The sequence below is a fragment of the Manis javanica genome, chromosome 11, assembly GCF_040802235.1.
Source record: "Manis javanica isolate MJ-LG chromosome 11, MJ_LKY, whole genome shotgun sequence".
Taxonomy (NCBI): domain Eukaryota; kingdom Metazoa; phylum Chordata; class Mammalia; order Pholidota; family Manidae; genus Manis; species Manis javanica.
In genome coordinates, this window is record NC_133166.1 from 16,283,376 (window position 1) to 16,303,786 (window position 20,411).

The following is a 20,411-nucleotide window of genomic DNA, read 5'->3' on the forward strand; positions in this document are numbered from 1 at the left end:
AAGGGGGCGAGAAATAAAGGGAGGATGGTAAAAGAAAAGACCGAGAGAGATTCTGAACTGAGAAAACATGGAGAATTTGAGAAAGGAAAGGAAATAAGGAGATAAGATGGAGAAGGACGCGGAGAGAAAGGAGGCAAGGAGAGAGAAGACGACGCTGGAGAAGACAGACTCGGGTGAGCCGAGAGGCGGGTGAGCGGCCCCGGGAGCACGCGCCTCACCTGCGTGGCGCCCCCCCGCGCCGTGGTGCGGCCCTGCTCCCGGCTCCTGTGCGCCGCGACTCGCCCAGCCTCGCAGGATTGGCTCCCGCCGCCCATTCATGTAACCTGCGTGTGCGTGTGAGTGTGTGTGTGTGTGTGTGTGTCTCTCTCGCTCGCCCTCTCTGTCTGTGTGTAAGAGAGCGAGGGTGGGGGACGGAGGCAGGCAGGGAGGGGAAGGAGAGGAGGGAAGCTATTAAACACACACCCACACTCACACTCGCGCACACACGCGCGCGCACACACCCGCCCCCACCCCCCAGAAGCCTCGGGATTGCAGCTGTTTCATGTGGGGTAGCAGTGCTGGCAGGGACGCCGGCCGGGAGCGGGAGCCCGGCGTGCGCGCGCGGCTGGAGGCTCGCTGGGGCTCCGCTCCCTGCGGGGGCTATTGTTGGTCTCGCTGGAGCTGAGCGCAGAGCCGGGACCCGCTCCTTCCTGGGCGCCCTGCTCGCGCTCGCGGAGCGGAAGAGCAGCGCCGCCGAGAGCGAGAGAAGCCACCGGCGCGGCGCCCTGCCTCTCTGCCGCCCTCCTTCCCGCTTCCCCGGCGGTAGCAGCCTGCAGCCATGGTAAGGCGGCGTGATCCGCTCTACGGAAAAGCGCCTTGGGGATCGCGGCGGCGCCCTCCGGCTCTCTCGCCCCTGTGCGCTGATCAGCGGTGGCAGGTCGGGCAGTACGCGGGGATGCCAAGGGTTCAGAGAGACGCTTGTCTGCTCCCCCGGCCCGCACCGAGGGAGGAAGGGAGGGAGGCGCGGTGTGCCGGAGAAGGGAGCCAGGCTGGAGCCCCGAGCCGCCGCCGCTGCCCCCACAGTCCGCCGCGGTCTAGGGGTCTGGGGGCCGGGGTTGCAGGAGAGCAGGGAGGTGGGCGCGGGCCCAGGACTCAGGACTGCGGGTGGGAGGGAGGCGGCGCGCCCGGGCTCGTCTGCTTCGCCCCGATCCCCTTCCTCGCCCCGGCCCCAGCGCCCGCAGCCCTTCTGCAGACCAACCAGCCCCAGGGTCCTGGCGGGCTCTGCAGGAGCCCGCGAGGCGGCGCCGGGCCCCGGCGGCCGCATCCTGCCCTGCGGTGCGAGCGCCGCGGTTGGAGTGGGGAACCGTACGACGCGACCCCAGCCCCGCGCCCTCTGCAGCCGGCGCGGCGCTTGCAGCTCCTTGCCCGCCGCCCTGCCGCGGCGTTGACTTCCCCCTCAGAGCGAGTAGAGTCTGCAGCCGCCGGGTAGACGCTTGGGGCACACGTGCGTGCGTGTGTGTGTGTGTGTCTACTCGCACTCCCGGCTTCGGGAAATGTGCTCTGGCTTGAAATGTGATCACCGACCTCCTTAGTAATTTTCCTCGATATATAAAAATGCTGTCTTTATATAGGAGCAGACAGGAAGGTGGTATCGCGGTGTGTGTCTGTGTGTGTACACGCAACCAGAGCATACACAGCCAATTATTGGGGCGAGAGGAGGTTCAACTGGTGAGTCCTCGTTGACGGAGTGGTAGGGTGTGCTTCGCAGGCCCCTGCCCACCCCTTCTCTGCCCTATCCCGCCTACACGAGGTTGGAAAGTACTGGAAATTCAACTGCGTGGTCTCTTAACTTTGGAAGTTGGTTCCCTTTTCAGGGCGAGACTTTAAGGCGATTTGTGCTCCCTGGTCCGTGTGGACCACGGTATTATTACTCAGCTGGTTACGGAGCTTTCTTCAGAACCGCTCCAATGCCCCCGCCTGGTCCCTATCTTCCCCCCACCCACCCCTGCGCTAGCGAGAAGGTCCGTAGAGGTACCGTTATCCGCGAGCCACCAATGCAGCGAAAGGGGCGCCGAGAGGCAGCCAGGGTTTTGCCGGATCCTGCGTGCACTCCTGGCGTTTGACTGGCCCACGAGATCGCCCTGCTGCCTTGTGGAAGGCGGCGGCAGGGCACGCTCGGGACTCGCTAGGGCGAGAGCGCCCATGTGCTCAGCTGTGCCGCCGCGCACGCAGGGAGGTCTGCAGAACGGCATCGCGGTCAATTATATAAACCGCCTCAGTGATTACCCACCACCGTGATGCGAGCACCCCTTTCGCAAAGACAAGCCCGAAAGTTTGCCTGCTTGAGGAATGTAAGTACCAGGGCGCTCCCACTCTGGGACCAGAGAGTAGGGAGGCGCCTCGCTCTCCGCGGCGCCCACTCCGCAATGGGCATTGGGTGCGGAGGCTGCTGTCCCCCAAAGAACCGGTTGTCTAGGCGGGGACTGGGTGGAGGATACGGGATTGATGAGACAGAAAAAGCCTGTCAGAACTCCGCGACCACTGAGTCCTCAGACTTCCAGCCTTTCCTTGGGAGTGTCGGGAGGCCTTCCAGGAAATGCCGTTTTAGGAACCTGGCTTTGTATTCGGGGGAACCCGCAAACCCCTCTTCTTATCCATCCAAGGGCGTACTCCCCGTCTTTCACACCCAGTGCCGTTAACATGTTTAGAAACCTGCGTGTGAGGTCTGGTCCACCTTGGAGATGCCAAGCGCCCCAGCCATCCAGGCCCACTGTGGTGTGGGATTAGGAGGGAGAGCGCTGGCCGCTGCCAGGGTTGGACACCGTGACGTACCTATTCCTGTTTCCTGGGCTAGCCCGGCACTAATGGGGTTGGGATGGGGATGGGTGCCGAGTATGGCTTCCGTCGGCTAGCGTCTCTCCTACGCGGACTGCAGTTTGCCTCTGTTGCGTTTATTCTCACCTCGCTGCTTCCCTTCGCTGCCGCAGCCTGTATCGCGTTAATAGGCTTTGCTAGACCACAGTGGTAGAGGGGTTTTAAACCTTGTTTTTCGCCTATAGAGGGAAAAACCACCCCAGACCTGACATCATGCGGAACGCTTAAGTCCGAGGCAAGGGGCCCTGCACTCCCTACCCCCGCGGTCCGGAGGTGGTGGTGTGCGTGGGTGGGGAGTGTTTTGTCTTTGCCACATTCCAACGTCCTGAAACCCCTCATCCCCCTCCCTGAAATCCTGGGTGTGAGTGTGCTCCGCGCTGTAAAGGCACTCCTCCCTCCCGTAGACTTGTGGGGCCGTTCGCATTTCCTGCCGCTGCCATGATCCTTAACAATGCGATTGCAAAGCTCGGGCTCTACTGGGAAAACCTCCGGGAGCCGGTGGCCGCTCCTTGACCTTGCTGAAGGCTCTGTTAACCCGGCTGCCGGGGGCTCCGGCCGGGCCTCCGGGATCCCGAAAGCAGGAGGCGCCCGGAGGGGCTGGGCTCGCTCCCGCGGCCGGACGGGAACCGAGTCACGGCTGGGTGGCCGCGGGGAAAGGACGGGGCTCGGCGGTAACCTGTTTCCCGGCACATTCCCGTGGCCCTCCTCGGCGCTGGCCGGGTGCGGCCCCTTTCCCGCCGTCCCTCAGCCGCATCCTGGGGTCTGGGGGGGTCGGCTGCGCCGGCCGCGGCCCCCTCGCACTCCCTGCTGGCGTCGGCCGGGTGGCCCCCGGCTTTGCGCTCGCTTGCGGGTAGAGCCGCAGTCCAGGCGAGCGGGGCCGCCGGGTGGGCGGGGCCTGGGCGGGAAACCCGAGCCGAAACCGCCGCGTTCCAGGCCCTCGCGCGGCGCGGGGTCCCGGCCGCGCCTCCCTCCCCTCTTCCTGCCCGGCCCCCTCATCCTCGGGACCCCCGGCGCGCTCCGGGCGCCTTGCCCCTCCGCTTTGCCCTGGAGCTCTCCTCGCCAAAGTTAGGAGGGATGTTTTCACAGGTGGTGGCGGTGGAAGCAAGTTTGTGTGTGTGTGTGTATATGTGTGTGTGTGTGCGCGCGCGCTGGAGAAGTGGCGTGTGCCGCTAGGCCAGACACCCGCAAAAACGGGATTCCCTTTTTGTAGGCGTTATAAGAACCATGAAAAAATCTTGTTTTCCTGGGTGCCGGTGAAGACGGGAAGTCCTTCCACCCACTGGAACTGGACCAGCTGCAGCCGGTTTCCTGGGGTGAAAGAGCGTCTCTCAGCGGTACCTTGCATGCGTTAGGTCCTTGTGAATGTTTGGACCTACATTCAACTTGGAATTGAATGCCCCCAGGTTCTTCAGGCAAGACTTAGGACATAGGTATTCCTAATAGTTTCAGTAGGTGAATTAAGGGAAAGTTTTATTTCTAGCATGTGTCTTTAAGTGAAAAGGGGCGGGGAGCAGGGTGGCTTCTGAATTTCCCATCTTCGGAGCTGTGGAAGTTGTCAGGGATGGAGAGGTTTGGTTTTTGAGAGAGAATTCTCATATTCATCTGCCAGCATACTGTTCTCATGAAAGCCTTTCTTTGGGGAAAGAGGTAGAATGGGGGCAGTAAGCCTATAAAACACCCTCATGAACTGTGGGGGAAGAAGGGTCAGCCTTGCTTAGTGTGGGCCCCAGGGTCAGAACCAGTGCTGAGCCAAAAGAAGAACCATCAGGGGACAGCTGTACAGCTGAAGAAATGATCTGGAATATGAGGTAGAGAGCTCCAACACAGAACAGGTGTTGCTGTAGAAGACAGTGTTGTGTAATGGGTGATCTGGATCTCCAAGGGGTCTCCTCCAACGGATCGGTGTTTCTAGTATAATCTCCAGCCCTCTGTGGTAGTGTGGAAGTATGTTGATGGGATGTGACTTTAACCCCTTAACTTATTGGGGTGGGAATCATGGTGATGTGGTCTTAGGCCAGGAACCTATGGAACCTCACTTGCTCTCTCGCTTGTAAAATGGGGAAATACTGTCTAGTTTACAACATTGTAAGGATTAACGTCCATGAACCCTCTGACACAGTGTAGGCCCTTCATAGATCATTCATTTCTTCCCACCCCTTCATCCCTTTCCAGCTTTGTGCATTTGTTGGGTGGGGTTTGGGCAGGAAAACCAACAGCCCAAAAAGAACCAGCAACGTTGCATCCAGTCTATTTAAAACCAGCTCAAGAGCTTGAAACAAAAATATCTTCTCTTTTCTTAGAAAAGTCATTTCCAGTTTTGTTAGAATTTCTTCCTCACTGAGTCCTTTTTTCTGACAGTATTACATCCTTATGCAGAGCAACATGTTACATAACCTGTTATTTCCAGTTCAAAAGTTACAAATTTGGGGAAGAAGGTGATTAGGAATTGCATATTGTTGGGCAGCCCAAGCAAGGGACTCATTTAAGATGCCCAGTCATGCTCTTTAACTGTCATAGAGGTTAAAGGAAAATTAGACTGAATAACCACACCGTGAAAATCCTCATTTGGGTACACAGTTGCCTGTCCAGTTTTGGTAAATAGCTACTCTGCCTGGCCCAAAGCCTTCTGCTCTTCCTGTCCCAGTATATTCTCCCACACCATAAATCTAGAAAGTGAAACAACAATGGGGTTTAAATCACTCCCTTGCAGATTTGATTCCAAGAGCCTAGCAAGGTAGATCAAAATGAATTCCAAATCTAAGGGGCTGATTTTTATCTGCCTTCTGACTCTAACAGCCTGGTTTATTGTAACTGAAAACTCAGTCACTCTACCTTAGCTTTACTCTGGCAGCAATGGGGGCTACTTTGAAAGAAACACATGCCCCAGTTCCCAAGGAACCAAACATATATGAATCTTTGAACTTACTCTAATGTTTTCCATAAGGAAAGCTTCTAATGAAACACTATAAATGTAGATGCTTAGTCCTCTGTGGCTTATATATTTATTACTTTGTCACAGTTTTTATCCCCTGACTTTTATTGTCTCTGTTCTAATAACCAAAGTAATATATGTTCACTATAGCAAAGTAAGACAGTATACAGAAAAGCAAAAGAAATTAAGTTTCACCACATTTTGGGTTGTACCTGTGACTTTTCTTTATGAATGTAGAAAAAAGTGAGATCATGGTTATAATATTTTGAATGCTTATTTTCACTTAGTGATAAATCTTTCCATCTTCTAACTTTTCCACCTATGGCAACATTTGTAGTGGCTATGTTGAACCCAGTGTTTTAATATGGCATACTTTATTTAAACAGTACCCAGATTTTGACTTTTTGTGTCTTTTTAGTTTTTTCTTACTGTAACAAAGCTGCGGTAACTACCCTTGTATGCTGCAGTTTTAGTGTTTCCTTGAGATAAATTCCTAGAAAGTAGGACTGCAAGGTCAAAGGTGTATGCCATGCTAAGATTTCTGTCACACACGAGGAGCAGTAGGTAAACAGTGATTCCTACTTCATCTTTTTACCGAGAATATGGCTGTTCACTTTGGAATCCCTTACAGGCTTGAGACTAGTAGTAGAGGGCCATCGGGGTGACAGTCAAATATCAAGCAGGGGATTTGCATAACTTTCAGCTGTTTTGCTAAACTGATAGGCAAATCCTTTCTCCAAGAACATTTTTCTTCCCTGGCTGTCTTCGAATCATCACTCTCTGCAGCACTCCAGCCAGCAATGAAGTTGAAATATGTAAATATGTTCCTCTGTTCGTAGGTGGGGCTGGCTGGCTCCGTGGTGAAATGACAAACAGTTCCTCAGAGAAATGTGTGTGCCTTCAGCATGTGCTGGGGCATTGGGGTCACTGCCCCCCACACCTGCCCTTTCCCTTTTCCGTGGGTTCAGAGGCCTTAGAATGGTTGCAGGAACTCTTACAAAGGGAACTTGTGGCTACCCCACAGCAAGCTCACCCCACCTGCTGCATGGTGTTTTACTGGGAAAATCAGCCCAATTGTCTCTTTTCACAGTTTCTGGGCACAGTAAGAAATAACTTCACATGCCTCCATGCTGTTTCCAGAGTGGCATCGTGTCCCATCCTTACAGGGGCCAGTTCAATCTGGGGGTGTATTTGTCCATCTTGCTCTTTTACGTGTCAGATTTCTGTGACCCAGAAAAGATTTGTTCCCTGTGGTTAGATGACTGGTCAGCTGACAAAGAATTCAGTGAGCCCATGGGGGAAGTCCAGTCCTCCCATTTCCAAGTGTCCCCATGCTCAGCAGGAGATATCAGGAGTCCCTTTAGATCACATAGAGAGGTCACCTCAGGGCTGTGGGGTACTGTGGTCATCACAGAGGAAACCCACTCGCCTGATTGCTGACTCTGAATTCTGATAAGTGTTTAGCTGCTGCCTTTGATACTGACACCACTCTAGTTTCACCAGGGAAGATGAGGGAATGTTTTTGTCCTTTGTCGTGTTCTGAGCATCAAATCAGGGCTATTCTTTGCTTGGAAGGCAAAAAGGAAGCAGGACATAAATGTAGCAGGATTGCAAGAGCAGTTGCACAGTGCCCCCTACTCTTTGCTCCCTCGAGTCCTGAGTTTGCTATGTGGATGTGGGCCCTATAGCCTGGCCCACAGCAGAAAAGTATCAGATGCAACTGAGCAGTCACTGTAATCTTCAAGAACATTAGGTTTTCAGAATACTTTTCTCTTAAAGAGTGGATTTTCTTGCTATGAAATTGTTGATTTTGAAAAGTCTAATCTTTGAAGCCCTTGAAAGTCAGGCAAAACAGTTACAGCTAATATTTTATAATTGTGGGTAGAAACACCTGCCCATTCCTGGAATCAGTTTCTTTCTGTATGAAATTAGGCTGGGAGTGGAGAGGAGATGTAATGCTTTGTAAAGTAGAGCTTCTCAAACTCTGATATGCACACATATCACCCAAGAATCTTCTTTAAATGCAGGTTATATGGTTCAGTAGGTCTGGAGGGGGGCCCGTGATTTGACAAGCTCCCAGATGAGGCTGTGCTCCTGGTCTGAAACTGGAGTAACAAGGTTGAAAGCTACCTCCTACTCTGACATTAATTTCAGAAAGTAACAATAATGACCACCAAACTTTGAGAGGAGCTGCCCTGTATTTGAAGATTGTTACTATAAAGAGATGTGTCCATTCTTTCATTTTGGGTTTTGAGAATTGGCATCCTCATTTTGGCAGGCTAGGGAGGGACATAGTCCCCTCATCCAGTGGTTGTTGAGGAGATGGAAGAATAGGACAAGAGCTAAATACCATATACTTAGTACCTTTTTTGTGTCAGGTAGCTGCTATTACCCAGCTCTAGGAGAGAAACCTTTAGGCTCAGTTAGGCAGGCCATTTGCCCAGGGTCCCACACCCAGGACCAGCATTTGAGCACAGGCCTCTGGCTCTTAATGGTTTGTTTTCCCTAGAAAGACAACTTTGTAACTTTACAGAGTGCATATAATTAAAACTGAGCCCTTAGCAAAGTGTTTCCCTTTAGAGGTCCTTTTACTGGGCCTACTTTGAGAGTCGATCAAGAATTAAAAATTTGCATCATTATCATGCAAGCAATTAAAGTTGCTTAAGAGCTTAAAAGCAATTTGTTCAAGTTGGTTTAATATCCGCCCTCCCCAGTTTTGTTTGTATTATTAATTTACTCATCAAACCGTGACATCAAAAGCATTGCGAAGGTAAATTTCAGTATCTTCTGATTGGTGGAACCTTTCTAATGAAAGGAGTTTGCATTGATGAAGTCCACAGTGGAGGGATCCAGTTCATGGTGAGTCATAGAAACCAGCCTTTTACTAAATAAAATCAGCCCTGCTTTGGCCTCTGGGTGAGAACTGGTCACGTACACATTTTATTAATGTGCAGTTATTCTGAGAACTAGTCAGCAAGGCAGCTCTTTGCAAACATTAATTAGCTGATCTTCACATCACCCCCACGTGGCAGATACATAGCATTAGCCTTCCATTTGTGAGAAGAAATGGACACAGGGAGATGAGCCTGAAAGAGGCAAACTCTTGCCTGCAGGGAGTATGGTAGAGGTAGGAGGAATTAGGAGATTACATGAGCCTGTCACTTAATAAATGTTACTGGGTGATGCACTATGCTTTGCAATGCAATCGTCACTAGTCACAATTTAAATTAAGTCTAATTAAAATTAATTAAAATCAATAATTCCTCAGTTACCAGACTTCATGTGCTCAATAGAGAACAGTGGCTATCATATCAGACAAGGCAGATACAGAACATTTCTCTCTTTGCAGAAAGTTCTGTTGGATAGTGTTGGTGTAGAAGCTTGACATATTCAAAGACTAATATGAAGATGCTTGCCTGCATGGAACTCTCATGTAGTATTCCCTAAAATAGTAGCTGACATGTGATAGCCATTACACAGCCTAAGCTATGACTACTACTGTGGAGTAGTGGCTAAGGGTCCAACTTCCAGAGCCAGAATGACATGAGTTCAAATCCTGGTTCATCTGCATAGTGGTTCTATGACCAGAGGTAGATCATTGAACAGTCTGTGCCCCTTTCTAGATTCACCCTACTGTTTTTCACTTACCTTACTAGCTAAGATTATTTCAAAGATAATTTTGGGTTCTGGAGGGGCTGCTGGGAGACAGGTACTCTTTTTAGCTGCTGCTGGAAATGCAAATTAATACACCCTTTTAGGAAAGCTATTTGGCCATAACTGTCAGTAGTCCTAGAAACACTTATTCCCTTTAGTCCAATATTCCAATTCTAGGAATCCAGCCAAAGAAAATAATCATAGATGGGCAGAAAAGATATGATAATAAAAATGTTCATTGCAGTGTTATTTATATTGGGGGAGGGAGAAAGATAAACAATTGGATTGGACAAGTAAAGTATGGCAGGGTCAAACAGTGAAATATTATGCAAAGATTGATTTTTTGAACATGTGTTTTTGGGACATGGGAAAACAGCGCAGTAAAACTTATGTTAAAAAAACTCTAAATGCTATACTATTAAATCCCAAATATACTTTCAAAGCAGGCATTTGTTGAAACAGGATTAAAAAATGGATGAAGTGAATTAATATAGATTTTAATGGCTTTGAGAGAATTGTATTAGCTTTTTTCCTCTATGTTTTGTGTTTTATTTGGTTTTACTTTTTTTTCTTTTTAAACCAAACTTACCAAAAAAGGCTGGCAACTGCATGCCCCACTGGAGCCCTGTGTTCTGTGTTGTGTGATCCACGATTCCCAGTACTCCTAAACTGCCCTTTCTAACAATTTTGGAATTTCTGGCTTATCTGGTATAGTTGTCTACCTTCAAGGCCAGGACATACTTTCTATTGCCCAACCTTAATTCCTCTTCATGGACACTTAAGTCAGTTTCTATGTGCACTTTGGGGAGATTCAGACTTAGCAGCTTTGAAAGAAACAGGGTTCAGACTCTCACCCTCACCTCTATGTTGTGTGACCTTGGGCAACCCTTCTATGCCTCGGTGTCTTCATCTATAAAATCAGGAAAGGACAGATCCCATCTCATATCACATGGCTCTGAGGATTAAGTGTTCACTTAAGTAAACACCTGGCACACACAGGTAGATAAAGATGCAAGTGACTTCAGGGCCTTGTGCATGGCGTCGTCTAGAATGTAAAGTCATGTATTTCCTGAGATATTCCCTTAAACTGGCAAGATCACCACTTTCCGGATGAAGGAGTAGGGGCATCAGGAGGTTGCATGACCGACCCCTGTCGAATGGGTTTGTGAGTGGCAGAGCCAAGACTGGACAGATATCTGGCGGATGCTGTCTTGGGCCTTCTCTCATATAGGCTTGCAAGCTCTCCTGCCTCCTGGGCCATATTCCTTTGTTTACTGGTGTCCCTGGGATGCCCTTCAGCCTAGCCTAGTGCTGTGTAAGCCCTTCACTGTTTCCCAGCCATGCATTCATCCCTCTCAAGGAATAAATAAAGTGCACATTTCTTTTCTGTGGGTTGAATGATGACAACAAAAAAACTCATCTATCTGAAAAGTAGCCCTGAGCAGCCAAGTGACAGGCAGAGATGCTCAGCCTAGGACCACTTTCCAGGAAGCCTCCAGGACCCTGTAGCCCAGCTCACTTTTTGCCACCTGGGAAGATCTCTTCCCACACTTCAGCTCAGCAGTTTGAAAGAGTCACAGAACATTTGGGCAGGCCCAACTCCCAGTTCTAACAGTTTGTTTCTATGGGCCCTTTGGCAAGTTACTCAATATCTCCATGCTTTAGTCTCCTTATCCATATAATGGGGATGATAATGACTTTTTTGGTAGGCTTGTTGGGAGACTACTGTCAAAGAACGCTTGTGATGGTTTTGTGAGTCCTTACTATTGTTGAATCAGCAGTATTACTTCCAGAGCCTTAAAAGTGACTTACTGTGTTCCTAAGTTACAGGCTGTTTTTTCTCCAGTGTGGGTGGTTCACCCATATACTTTTGTGAAGTGATTTCTAAGGCCACAAAGATGGTGGAAAATTCCAACAGATTTCAGGTTGAATTCTCTGTTTTGTCACCTATTAGCTGTATGAATTCAAGCAAGTTACTTAGCTTCTCTGAGCTTCCATCAGTTGTTCATTTATAAAGCAGAAAGTGGAAGTGTTTGCCTCAGAGGCTTGGTATGGGATCTGCGAGGTAAGTCACAGAGACCCAACAGGCGGCGCCCTCTGTGTGAATGGGGGCTCTTGGCGTTGTCGCTTTCCTGGTATTTCCTCATCCCCTCAGCTCCTGGTCCTCTTGATTCTTGTTCTGGACTTTGACTGAACCATCAACACAGTTCAGGGGTGGACATGGGTGTGCTGGGAGGGACTAAAGGAATGTAGGCCAAGTTTTTCATGTTAGATGTTTTAAGAAGACCTCTGGCCTCCCTGCCCTCTGAAAATGGAGGTACCTGCAGAAGTGGGAAAGCCAAAGGGCTCTGAATTTAGACCAGTAGATCCTGTTCTGATTCCACCTCTGTCCTGGTGTCACTCTGCACCAGGTTGGTCATAACAGTTGTCTACCTGCTTCTCTGAGCTGCTCTCAGGTGAATGTTTTGAGCCCAGCAGAGTACCTACCCCACACAGTGATCCCAACCCTGGCTGTGCACCAGGATCGCTTGGGAGCTCTTGCCAAAGCCCGGTGCCCTGGCCCCACCCCAGAGTGCTCTACAGTGGTTCTAGCTGGGACTCGGGCATCAGAACTCTGTAAATTCCCCAGGTGATGCTGAGGGGCAGCCAGGATTGAGCAGTGGTGCATAGAGTAGAGACTCATTAAAAGTTAACTCCCTCCCTTGTTCAAAGAAGCAATAAGGAGTTGCACGCTGAGTAGTGTGTGTGTGAGGTGGGCAGCCTAAGCTATTTGAGACACAGGGTGATGGTGCGATGACCAAGCCTTTTCTCCCAGGCCCTCCCCGCCGTCAGGTTTACTGGGGCACCTGGGTCAGAGGGTAGCCGTCTCATTTGGCTGTGTTCTCCTCATTTCCGCATGCTTGCATTCTGAGAACTGGAAAAAAGGCTCAGCCCTGGCCTGGTCTTGTAATACTCCTTTGACCTGGTTTTGCTTGTTCACTGCCAGGCAGAGAGCCCTGTTAAGCATTCATGCACAGCCCTCCACCCAGCTAGCTAGGCTCAGAATTCCCTGGTAGAAGAGGGAATGCATGGTGCGTCTGCTTCCTGTAGAGGCTTATTCAGTCCAGGGTTGGTGCCGAGAGCTACACTGCCCAAGGGCCTGGAGGCTCTGCACTTCTGGATGGCTCAGGTGATTTTACATCTTTTAGATAATTAATAATTGTTTGCGAAATCCTTCCACTCAGTTGTCTGCTTTTTTTGGTAGTCACCTCAAATCCACCTTGAAGTGGGAACAGAGAGGGCTTTAAAAACTCACTGTGCGTAGACACCACCTGGGGACTTGTTCAAGTGCAGGTTCTGATTCAGTGCTTGGGAGGTGGGCCTGGGATTCCGCATTTATGACAAGCACCCAGGAGATGCTGCCTCTGCTGAATCAGGACCATAGACTCTAAACCCTTAGCCGTCCTTCCTGCTTCTGCTTTCTCCTCCTCAGCATTTCCCCAAGCTCAGGACTACCAGATGTGGACAGTTGTAGAGCAAACGGAGTCAGTTGATCGTGTGCTTCTCTTTGCCCATAATTGTGGTGGCCTTAGTGGTAGCAGCTGCAGGGTGACAGCAGACTTAGGTAAGAGTGGCCATTTACCATGGTGGCACAGAAAGGTCCAGTCCCAGGGAGTATGCTGTCATCTCCAGGCTTCTTTCACACCCTCAAACTCACTAAGCCTCATTACACGTTGTGGAATAGGCAGCAATTTTTACTAGAATAAGTCTTACTTTGAAAAATTTATAACATTTATCATGTTTTTATTTAATGTGCTTTTTTTTCCTGATTGTACCAATAATACATATCGACAATAGAAAATTTAGAAAACCTGAGATAACCCTGCCATGTAGAGGTAGTTCTCCTAGCATTTTGGTTCTCTCTGTAGTATTGTTTCTGTATACAGTGCTATCCCCCCACTCCACACACACCATGTGAGCAGATTGTACACATTGTTTTGGAGTGTGTGTGTGTGTGTGTGTGTGTGTATACCCTTAGTATATATCCTTAATACACTCTGATCATCTCTCCATGTCATTAAATTTTCTCTCCAGCATGTCTTTTTTAATAGCTATGTAGTATTCCATCTTAAGTAAATATCATTATTTAACCCAATTTCCTATTGGTTTCAGTTTTTCCCCTCTGTAAATAATGCTGAGAACATCATTTTTGTGTACTTGTCTATTTCTTTCAGTCCAATTTTATTTGAAATTACTAGCTCAAAGATTATACAGCTTTTTAGGGTTTATGGCTCTGTGGAAGGATAGAGCCAAGTTTAAGTTTTTTCTAGTCTGGTAGGAGTTAGATGAGGGAGGTTATCATTTGCCTGTTATGTGGGGAATTGTCACTCACCAGGAATACCAGGGTATCCCTGGAGAAGCCCAGAGTAAACATCCCTGATGGGCACCTCCGCTCCTGGTGTGTTGAACAGCATCACCCTGGGTGAGAAGGTCATTAGGTCATTAGAACTTACCTGTTATTAGTACTGACCTAGACCACGTTTTGCTTCCTGGATCTGTGAAAATACCTGTATTTTTAAAGAATGAAAGAAAGGGACAAGAAAGGCACTAACCAGTATCTCCTAAACTTAAGGCTCATACTCAAAATATATCTAGAACCTGACCACTTCTGCACGTCCACCACCCTGGTCAGAGCCCCATCTCTGTCACCTGGATGGCTGCAGTAGCTCTCCTCACCAGGTTCCCTGCTTCTGTCCCCACCTCCCTTGCAGTTTATTCTCAGCACCGCAGCCAGAGGGATCCTGTTATGACACAAATCAGAACATGTCACTTCTCCTTTCAAAATTCTGTCATGGCTCCCCATTTGCCTTCAAGGTCATAGTCCTTACACCACCTGCAGAGCCCTCCTCTGTCACCAGCATCCCTGACCTCACCTCCTGCCCTTGGTCACCTCCCAGCTTGGTTGGAACACGGCAGGCCCACTCCTGCCTCAGGCTGTTCCCTCTGCCGGGAATGTTCTTCCCCTGGACATCTTCATGGCTAGCTGCTCACTTCAGGTCTTTGCTGAAATACCACCTTCTCAGCAGGGCCCACCCTGACAGTCCCTTTGCAGTGCTAACCACCCTGCCTTCCCCACCCCCACTGTTCTAGACCTCTCCTGCCTGCTGTAGATTTTATTCTCCCAAGACTATGTTTTATGATTTTAACAAGTTCGCAATGGCCCCTGTATTAAGAATAATACGAGGGTGGGATGGTGGGAGGGCCTGTGCAGGGCAGAACATGCTACACAATTTACTTCTGTATTATGCCTATTGATCGTGGCAAAAATAAAGACTGCCAAAGTGAGAACAAGCAGAGGCTATTTATGGAGAACTTTCTATACCAAGGCTACCATCACTTGCCTTTGGTGAGACTCAGAGGCAGGGAATGGGGAAAACGTTACTGTGAAAAAGGAGGTTTTGGTGTTCTTGGGCTGGAGGAGGCTAACCAGAGGCTGGGAGTCTTGCATGCTGGGTTTGGGAAGCATATTTGCCACTCTCTCACTGGTTCTGAGGTGAAAGTGGGAGCACAAATGAGGACAGCCGACAGGTTATCGAGCAATTCCTGACCAGTCCCGTTTGGGGGTCAAAGTTCCATTTTTGTGTATGGTGCCGCTGTTGCCTGTTGGTCTGTTCAGTCTTTCATGACTGCTGGAAATCTCCACGAGACAGTGATCTTTGCCTCTTGCTCACTGAGGTAACCCCTGTGCCTGGAAGACTGTCTGCCAGTAAGAGGCTCTCGGTCTTTGTTGAATTACATGCTGCATTTGGCCTACATTACCTCACAGCCCTCACAAGCTGAGGTCTTGTTTGTCCCATTTTCCATAGGAGGAAAGGAGGTTCAGAGAGGTTAGACATCTTGTGCAAGGTCACCCACCAGTGAGTCAGGAAGCCAGCCAAGCACAAATCCACCTAAGCAGACATCCTTTCACAGGAGCTATCTGTAGTTGGTTCATGGGATATGGTGGGGTGGGGAACTTGCCCAGGGTGCTTTGTGGCAGGAGCAAGGTATGCACCGTCTTCAGATACCTCTGAATCTCAGTCAAAACTTCCAGCAGACGATGTTTATCCTCCCTCAACACCTGCCTGCACTGATGAATGATGCCTCGTAGCAAGAATTAATTTGAGTCCCTAGAAAGAGGATTTCCCTTCATAACCTGATCCTGAAGGTGGGAACTAGGGTGGGAAATTCATTTTACACTGGAGTTTGGATGAAGGTCTCAGACATCAAAGCAGATTTCTAAGACACCCACATTTAGATGTGTGTGTGTACGCGCGTGTGTGCACGCGCCTCTAATTTACAGCACATTCTTGGAACTTCTCAAGTTAAAATGTTGCCATGGTAACTTCCATGGTTATTTCTTGATTTGCTGTTGTCACTCGTATCAGTTTCCCATCCCCTTCTTTATCATGGAATTAAATTCACTTGTTCAGAAGTGGACCCCAGAGACAGGCAGGCAGAGGCCGAAGAGAGGATGGCATGTGGGGAAGGCTAGCAGATGTCAGAGCTGACAGCAGATGGGGAAGCCAGGTGTGAGCAGACCCTGCCAGCTAAGATAGTTGACATTTGATCCCTACTGTGTGGTGAGCCCCCAACTGAGTGTGGAACTTAGCAGCTCTGCCATCCCAACTTATGATGTGTCATCACCAAACTGTATTAGCATTGGAGCCAGGCTTTGAATCTGGACCTTTCTGGTTTCAATATGACCAGGACTCTGGGCTGGTCCCTCAGGAGCTAAGCAGCAGTCTTTCCCCAAGGACTCCAGAGGCTGAGGTAGGCAGGGACCGGACAGAGAGCTGGCTCTAGTTTGGCATCAGGGCATCCTACCTGCCTTTTGAGCTCCCCGTCATGGGAGGAGTTCAAGCAGGGGCTGTCAGAGTACTTAGAAGAAGTTTCCTGCAGGGAGTGGGAAGTGGGACTCATGGTCCTTTTTAAAGATGCAGTTACAGAATGGCCAGCTCCCTTTGGTGGGTCTGCTTGTCTTGATCCTTGGCCCCATTGTTAAGTATGCTGATTATATACTTAACAAGAGCTTGCTGACTGAGCTCTGCCCTAGGGTAGGTGTCATCTGGGACAGAAGGGCAGGAAGAGCCACTGAGATTTCAAGGTAGTTAGATACAATTAATGGTATTATCAGATGTCATGACTATAAGTCAGACTTGACTTCAGTTTAAATCCTAGCTGAGCCATCTCCAGGCATGCTCAGCTTTGGCACCCTTGATCAGATAATTCTTTGCTGCGGAGGGCTGTCCACATGGTTGAGATCCACCATGCTAGCTTATATGACCTTTGGCAGATTAAGCATCCTCTAAGTCTTAGTTCCTACCTCTTTAATAAGGAGTAATAATACTTCCTCTCAGGATGAAACGGAAAAACATTAATCAAGCTTCTAGCACAGAGCCTGGTGCAAAGTAGACCCAACTGAGAAAGAGCTCTCATACTTTAGTTGACTGGGGGAGGCAAGAAAAGCTTCAAAAATAAATTTTGGAGGCAGACTGAAGGATGAGAACATACCTTCAGAAAGGAAAGAAATATTGTGATCATTAATATTCCTCCTCTTCCCTTATACTCCCAGGCTTCCTGTCCTTTGCTGATCACTCCCTCTTCTCTCCTATAAAGTCAGCCAGAGTCTCTCTGAGACCCTCTGTTCCTGGAAGCAGTAGGCTGGGTTCTGGTCGCCCCTGTAACTGTCACTGTGCCTGCTGAGCCAGGAGCGCGAATAGACTTGCACCCAGACCTGTAGCAGGCCAACAATGGGCCCTGTTTTCCTGTCTTGTTAAATATGAATTGGAAATTTGTTTCCACGCAGCTTGCTTGCAAAAAAAAAAAAGCACTGAGTAAGCGTTCTGATTTGGCTTGGATGTGACAGGAGCTACAAACGCAGCTGAATATTTCATGAAGACCCTTTCGTCCCACATGCACTGCTCTTACACAGGGTCCACAGGGTAGAGCACAGGCTTGGGAGTCAGAGTCTGTCAGTCTGAGCCCTGACTCTTTGAACTTTGGTGGGGAAATCTCTTAATTTCCCAGAGCCTCAGTTTCCTCATTTGTGAGATGTAGTGGCTTACAACCAATTTGGGGTTTGTGTGAGGGCTGCAGGAGGTAATAACAGCCAAGTACCTGCAGGGTGCCAGGCTCATGGTAGGAGCTTAGTCAATGTTAGCTCTCTTGTTGTATTCTTCCTTTTCTTTTCCCAGAATTTGTGGTTTTGGGGACAACATGGTGCTTTTGGGTGACACAGGCCGATGGTATGGAACTCCCAGAGGGCTTGGGCTCAGGGCAGCCTGCCAGCCTGCTTCTTTGACTTAGCGTTGGGATCAGGCCTAGCATCCCTGGAGAGCTCGCCAGTCGGTCCTCTTCAGAAGGCAGTATGTGGAGAACTCTGTCTGCACCAATAGCCCCACTGAGCTCACTATCAATTCAGAAATAAGCCGGCCTATCCCAAGGCAGGTTTAAAATACAGAGGTGACAAGCACACGCCTGCCTACCTTTGTAGGAGCATGAGTAATTAGAAGAGCCAAATAGAAGCCTGATGAGGCTCCCTCTACAGGGCCCGGCCCCAGCCTCAAGCCAAACTCTAGCTTCTCCTCTTACCAGGCAGCCAAGGCTGCTGTAAGGAAAACAAGAGGAGTGTGCTGTTTTGCAACTATTTTTATACCGACATCAGACTTGTTGTTAGTGCTTCTGAATTATTTAACATTTTTCCTTCACAGCTGGTCTCCAGCAAGTTTCTCTCTTGGGGCGCAGGGAATTGTTCTATAGGAAACAAGGGAGGTGGACGAACTCTGGCTGCAGAGATTCTACTATCCTGCTGGGAGACTGACATGATTAGGTATCCAATTGTCACCAGCAGCCTCAGAGTACTCTTAGGGGACAGGAATTCTTGTTTCCATTTTACAGACAAAAATGGAGGCTCCAAGAGGTTAAGTAACTTGCCAAAGACAACATAACGGGAAGTGAGAGACTCTTGATCCAGTCTTAGGTCTCTTTGACTAAGAGCTGATACTGCTTCTACTGAACTGGACTGTTTCTCTGTTGTCCTTTACTTCGTGTGTATGTGTGCACGTGTGTAAGTACGTGTAAGCTAATACCACCTGCTAGCTTGGACAGTACCATGTCAAATCACTAAAACAGAAGAGGGACCTCAGAGGCTGAGAAAGGAGAAGCAGGGATGGGGGACTCTCTTGGTCCAAACACTGTATATTGAAGTAATGGGAAAAGTATCACTGCTTTTAGTAAGTGGTCCATTTAGTGTACTTTGCAGGCCCCTGAGGCATTTTAGCACCACACCTGTCAGCACCACCTGTGGGGTAAGATTCCCTCCCTCACAATCCAGCCCTCCTCTTTAAAGTGGCATCTGCACCTTGGGCCTCTTTGAAGGGGTGATGATTGGCAGCTCTAAACTGCCCCGGACACTGGGAGGGAATGGACTAGACTCTTAACATCTGCCTCTCATAATGAAAGTCCATCATAGATGTTTAATGGGTATTTTGAAATAGACATCCTGGCTTGAAAGGAATCCTTCTATAGATTGAGATCCAGTCTCCCTGCAGAGGCACCATCTCACTGCTGTCTGTTTGTATTTCAGAGCCAGGGAAGATTACACATTGTCCATATTCTGTTCCTGTATCTCCTATTAATTATTGTTGCCCTCGAGATGACTCTCTTCCAAGCATTTAAAAGTCCTCATTCTACCTTGGTGAAAACCCTAGTGGAATTATCATGTGAACTCTCTGTGGAAGACAGGCTTCTGAAAATTAGCCAGGGACACTTACCTCATAAATGGCCCATCATTATGGTTTCCATAAAATGCACTGGGATAAAGCAGTTGTTAGTAATGTTAATAACAGCTGTATTTTGATACGGGAATGCACTTTAGGACTGCATCAAGTGATATCACATTCCGTTAAATAAAGTAGTACTTGACACGGGTGAATTCCTTGATGTTAAATTCCAGATAGCTGTATGAAACACTAGGTCTCCTTCACACATATATGTGTTAAAGCAGCCATGCCTTTGTTTCTTCTGGATGACTCTGAAAACTTGCAGATGAGGTAATGGAAAGATATTCCAAAAGGGCTTCTTATGTGAAGTAAATTGATTTAAAGTTTTATGATTATTTTAAAAAATGGCCAGTGTGTTTTCAGATGTCTCTGCTTGTGATTTTGCAAAGAGGAGCAAGGAGGGAGAGGCACATTTTAAAATCCCCTACTGCGAGACAGATGCTTTTGTGCCCTCCTTGTCTCACCTGATGCACACACACACCTGCTGTAGAAGGCGACGTCGCCAGCCCAGTTTTCGCTTATGGTGAAGCTGAGACTATGGAAGGTTAGGTAACAGCCCTAAAGCCACACAGCTGGTCGAATTAAATTGAACCTGGGTTAATCTAACTTTGGAGCGCATGCTGTGACTTCTGCCCCATACTGGCACTGGAACTGGGTTCTGAGCATTTTTTCCCATATTGCATGTGTATGTGTGGGTATGTGAGTGCACAGAGGGGTGTTAATAGCTTTTCTTTTTTTTCCCCATGAGGGATGAGAGCCTCCCACACACACACACACAAAAAAAAAAACTGGTTTGGGTCCCAATAAGTTTGAGAAGTGCCAAATTGGACAGGTTAAGCTTGTTCTTATACGGCGAGAATACTAAGAGCCTTTACTGTGCCAATATGAATCTCCAAGAGGGATAAATAGCATGTAAATATTCCCAAACTTCCAACATGAGAGTTAAAAAAAGAAAAGTGTTTGTAGAACATCTCCTGAGAGTAAAGTTATTTCAAAAACTCTTTGGCAAATGCTCAGTTCACACCCTGAGGAATGGACAGGGTTCTGATCACTGCCCCCAGCTGAGAGAGTCAAACCAGAAGACTGCCCTGTATGGGCTCTTCTGCCCTTCCTGCGAGGACACAGGCCGAGGGAAAACCTGTGTATTTCTAAGGTATTAGTCATACAGA

The 20,411-nt window shown here is 48.7% G+C and overlaps 1 protein-coding gene across 10 annotated transcripts in view; it reads left to right on the top strand.

Moving 5' to 3' along the window:
* The first annotated feature begins 535 nt into the window (after positions 1–535).
* The window catches only part of TENM4 (teneurin transmembrane protein 4), a 711,224-nt gene continuing 691,348 nt past the window's right edge, over positions 536–20,411 (top strand). For 9 of the 10 annotated variants that reach the window (XM_073215955.1, XM_073215950.1, XM_073215952.1 and 6 more), the window contains exon 1: positions 536–820. The gene's annotated coding sequence lies outside the window, so the exon portion shown is untranslated. Of the gene's footprint in view, positions 821–1,758; positions 2,331–20,411 lie in introns of those variants that run through there. The other variant, XM_073215951.1, reaches the window with a different exon arrangement.